This window comes from Cicer arietinum, chromosome 7, assembly GCF_000331145.2.
Source record: "Cicer arietinum cultivar CDC Frontier isolate Library 1 chromosome 7, Cicar.CDCFrontier_v2.0, whole genome shotgun sequence".
In the NCBI taxonomy this organism is placed as follows: Eukaryota; Viridiplantae; Streptophyta; class Magnoliopsida; order Fabales; family Fabaceae; genus Cicer; species Cicer arietinum.
This window is the reverse complement of record NC_021166.2, coordinates 7,197,718-7,203,750: the sequence shown is the minus strand read 5'-3', so window position 1 is coordinate 7,203,750 and position 6,033 is coordinate 7,197,718.

Sequence of the window (6,033 nt, the reverse complement as noted above, 5' to 3'; positions counted from 1 at the left end):
TGGTGAATCAAGAGAAGAGGAAGAGGAATTTTCTTGCTAGAGGCCAACAAAAGAATAGTTAGGGCATGAACTTTCCTTTTTCAATTTTTGAAACTCTAGAGGTGGATTTATTTATTTATGCATGAGTAAATAAAATTAAAATTTAAAGATTCAGGTAACGGTGAGTTTTTCAAAGTTTTAATTTTAAAAGTCAATTTTAAAATAAAATAAATAAATGTTATAACTTTTTCTTAAAAAAATTAACATGTATCATCAATAAATTTAAATATAACTCAAATAACTATTGATCACCATTTTCGATATCATCTTCGATTAAAGATGAAAATAGGCTAGATCGTACATTAAAGGCCTATGGTCTGATTTATCTATGGTATAATCTGATCTATTTAATAAAATGTTAGGATCATATTTTTTTTAAAGTCTATTAATTTAAATAAATCAGACTTACAAAAAAGCTTATTAAGTCAGATAGATCGACCTATATATATTTTTAATTATTATTTATTAATGTTGTTATTTTTATTATTATTTATTAATATTAGTATTTGTTATTTTAAATTTGTTAATTATGGATTTATTTTGTTTATTTATTTTTAAGAAGGTTGTAGCATACATGCTAGTTATAATTTTATTAGATTTGGTTATATATAAAGGTCTAGTTTAACTTACTAAAAAAATATATAAAATATACTATTTAAATGCTTTAATATGAAATAAGTTTTTAAATAGACTTTCAGGTCATATCAGACTTTTTAAAAAGGTCAGGTCAAGTCGGAAAAAAAACCTATGATAAGTCGTAGATCAGACTCATATAAAAAAAATAGTAGGTAAGACTCAGATAAAAAAAAAATGAATCGTAGGTCAGACTTGTGTCTTTTAAAGTCTGACATGACTTAACCTATTCTCACCTCTGTCTCCGATCGTCGCTATCAATATCGATTTCCTACCACCATTACCAACAACCACTCACCTCCCACCAACTGACCACCACCACCCACCTCTGACCACCACCTCCTTCATCACCACCACCATTGACCATCCACCTTCGACACCAGCCATCAACCTTCATCTGTCACCACAGACACCGCCACCACTACCGTACACCACTATAGTTATATTCAGTTTGACAACCACCTCCAACTATTAATTGTGCCTTTTGACTGTTGCAACTGCCTCCGATCATCGGTCGCTACTATAATAATTATACTCCACAACTACTACTTTAACTATTATTAAAATTATTATAATAAAAAAATAGTAATTTTATAATATTTAAATTATTTTAAAATAACTAAAATTTAATATTATTTTTATTTTTCAATTTTTGTTATTTATGTGTCAATATTTTTATATTTAGTTAATTTATAATTATGCAAAATAAAAATATTAATTTAATTTAAATAAATTAAAAATTGAAATTTATATCTGAAAATTAAAAAATAAAAATAAAAACTGATTTTAATTTTAAAAAAATATAAGAATAGAAAAACAAAAACTTCCCGAAACGTAGCCGTAGGAATAATGTGCACGTTGTTGTAAGGAAATGTTTTACAAGATTATCAAACTTACAACTTATTATTCTTTTCTTCTTTTTTTGGAGTAAATTTATTATTCTTTTCTTATCGATACCAACTCAGGCCAAGAAAGGAGAAACAACACTATTCAATGTCTATCTACCTAGTTGCCGGGTTAGAACATTAGTGGAGTGGGTCTACGTCTACCAATATCATATTGATTTTAATGCGTCTCACATTTTTACTTGTTTGACGTAAACTGGCTGATGAATATTTATTTTAAAAGAATTTCAAATTAAATTATAACTGAAATAGTTTTTAGTTACGTTTTAGTTGAATTTTAAATTTTTAGAGCCACATTAGTCTACAAATTAGAGGATAAAAAATTATTATTTATATTATGTGTTTCATCTGTAATATTTATTTGTATTATTCATCATTTTAGATTATCAAGAGAGTATTAATTATTATTTTTTATTTATTGTATTTGAATTCACTGAATACCCCAATATCTACAATAAATAAAAATATTTTAGTAAATAAATTTATTTTGTTATAAAAATAAGTGCATTCAATAATTTTTTTAAAAGTCTCTATAGGCTAAATAAGACACACACACACACACACACACACACACATATATATATATATATATATATATATATATATATATATATATAATATTTTGTAAAAAAGTAAATATAATATAAAACACATAGAGTAAATATTAAAACAAATAAAATGTTTACTTCTCTATTTTATTATATATTTAATTTCATGGTAGAATTTCACTATAAAATCAAATATGCATTTTGAACTTATCCTAAGAGTCAGGTTTGATCAATATCTCCACCATTTGCTTTATAAAATTGCAATGGGTTCACCATTCAAATTCACTTTTCTAATAAATAAAATAATTATTATTGTAATATACTAAAGTGTATCACATTGGTTGAGAATTGAAACTAAAGTGATTTATAAAAATACATATTTTTCAATTTATTATGATGATTTTTTTTAAAAGATAAAATTGTGAGACTCACATAAAATTTGAGACAAATAATATCTCGTAAGTATGGTATTGCAGATTTGACGTTCAAACAATAATAAAATATGATTAAAAAGTTAAAGACTGTCAGAAAAACTGAAACTGAAATAATTATATATTAATTAAAATTTACTTAACTTTAAGTTGAATTTTAAATTATTAAAGCCTGTTTTTTCAAAGGATTAAAAAAAACAAGAGAAAGAAAAATAAATATAATTTAGGATGTGGTTTTAATTATATTGCCGTAGAATAGAATAATTCAGAAATTGCTAGCAATAGTTAAGCAACTACCTTTACGCACATTTTATGGTTTTCCATATTATGGTCTAATAATTAAACGTAGTAAGTAGACGGCACAGTTAACTCATCGAAAGAAACCAAACCACGGAAAGACAATAGGTGGTTAAGTCAAATATTGTTGTGTATTTTAATTGTTTCATTAAATGACAGGGGTCCCCTGCCGGAAAATATAGTAGTAGTCTCTTTTGCCATGTGCATGCTATGAAAACTTTGGACTTTGTAGATGGAAACACAATTGCACAGGCGCTGCCTAGTGCTAACACTTTTTATCGCATGATCTTCTAGCATATACTTTTCTTTAATTATTATGTACTAAAATTAAAATAAATTAAAAGAAATTTAAATAACACAATTAAAACATAAATATCATGTGAAAAAATTTAAAATAGGAGAAAAAACAATAATTATTGTCTAACGACAACAATATAATAATATTATGTAAAAATTGTTATGATACATAGACTTTACTCATTCTCTCTACGAGATCACGACTCTTAATAGATTCCGCTCTCCAAAACAAATATTTGAACTATATCTCACAACAATCTTATACAAGAATATAAGAAAAAAATAAAAAAAATTAAATACAAAGTTAAAATATTTATAACTTGATATATATAAATATTGAGTTTCATCTTTTTTTCAATTCTAAGTAATACGAAACTATTTTAATATGTATAATTTGAGCGGTGATTTTTTATCACACAAAACACTTGAAGTTTTTTCTACTTCACGGCTCAACTTTGATTCAATGGTTTACATCCAATTTTATTTTTCTAACGTTGTGTACTATGAACTCAAGATATTTAAACCATGTACTCGTTATTATGAAATATTCTTTTGCGATTCTACTGTACATCATTATATTCGTTGAGACCTATGTACATATTATTGATAGTTCGAATATAAGCAATCTCATCATCTTTCTTCTATATGGTTTTCCACGAAATTTCTCTCAACACAAACCACTGACCACCGCCTTCTTCAAATAATCGATGAAAACTAAATGAAAGTCTCTTTAACCTATCTAATATCGCTTCATTACACATCATAGATTCATAGTAAGTAGATGGTTTCCATGATTGCCCACCCAAACATGAAACCACACAAATTATTAGTAACTTGAGTTTCTTTCGTAGTCTACACTCAATCACTATATTTCATAGCTTAATAGTATGATACATAAGTTTAAGCTTCATGTAATTTGAACAATTATATATATCCATTGTTCTTATAAATCAAAATTAAACCGTACATTGTTCTTGTAAATCAGAATCAAAAAGCTTATGATCCCCTCGTCACAAATCTAAAAATTTGATTAATGAGGACAATATTATATATTATAATAATAATATTCATAGAAATAGTATATACTATAAACATTTGTATAAAGAATCCATCAAAACGTAAATGATAAAATAATTATACCACTAAGCAAAAAAATTAAAGTTTGCCAAAATCATACTATTTTATACTAAAAAAATTGAAAACATCTCAACATCTATTAAATATATTTCTCTTCATTATTTCAAATTTTAAAATTAATATGACTTTTACATTTTCAACACTATCAATTGTTTTTTTCAAATGAAGCCAAACACAACCATTTCAATTTTTATAATAAACAATTATTTAAAAACGAATATCTCCTATTAATATGTATTTGATTTTTTATAAATAAAATTATTTAATAATTTTAAGTGAGGATAATATTTAATTTTTAAAAGATACAAAACTAGACTCATTCAATCATTAACAACAATATAAACAACCAAGTGAGAACACTTGTCACCAATTAAATACTCGTAGATTTATGTGACAATTTCTTTAACGAATTTGGATAATCTCAATCTAAATCTCCTTCCATACTATCTACTTCTTTTAATTTTACTAATTTTTTAATACAAAATTTTACATAAATTTAAAATCATTTGACAAGTTATTAAAATACATAAAAATTTACATTTTATATACTTGTATTCAACACCATTTAACTTATTGAACCAAAGAATGAAATATAATCTCTATTTTCATAATTTTTCAATTGTTTATTTTGAAAAAAAAAATACTGAAATCTTTTGTTGGTCATATGTAAATTTAAACCGTCTCTACCAATGAAATAAAAAATAAAATAAAAATTCAACCAAAATGTCTTGATCAAGCAAAATTATTGATTCCACCCCTGATAGCATCCCCAAAAGATTACAGGGAGACACTTTTCTTATGTCACTCTTTTATTTCTTTTGTATATCCATGAAGTAGCTGACCTAATACACCTCTGAAGAGTCTACATAATAAGATGCCCAACCCAAGGAACAAGAGCTATCTCTCTATCTCTACCATAATTTATTATCATATATGGTTTTTACAATTATGTATAAACTACACACTAATTAGTTCAAGTGGGTGACCATGCTCTCTAGCTACGGTGTATATTATATAAATAAATAAATAAATTGGAGTAAAAGTAAATGAAATTGATAAAACTCTTGAAATTGGACGACAGAGACCCAGTTAATTTCTTTGGTTGGATAGCATGTGATCGGACTAGCTGAGGCAATTTCATGAAACCTCATAGTATATAAACAAATTTTAAGTCGCAGTTAAAAGAAATAATAAATAATCCTTAAATCCTACTGGCATATTAATATTAAATTAATTATGATAATATTTATGATAACTTTTAAGAAAAAGAAATTTACTGAAAAGAATACCAAAATGGATCAATATTTTATTTTTTAAATTATGGAAACCAAACATACACAAAGAATGTTAACACAAATGAACGCGCTTCAAGTTAAAGTAGCCATTCCACTAAAACGGTAAGATCAAACCAGCAGATGTCATGTTATTAGTAAATCCATCATCCGTTTACTGTATAACTATAACCGTTTCCAGAATAAGCAATTTATTACTCACAGTAGTATAAAGTACTGTGTGCTTTAGAAAGCTGGCCCTCATGTTACGCTATTATTGCAATTTCAACGTTAGTATAAGTATACATATTGGTGATAATAATAATAACTGGACGGGGTTTTATTAACCGGGTTGTGAAAATGACCAGGATACCCCTGTTGAGTAGCAGAAGAGAAAGCGCGAGTGGAAAAAGGGGAGCGCGAGTGGCATCCACACACCTCCTTCATTTCGTGTTTGTGTTTCCCGCGGCTATTA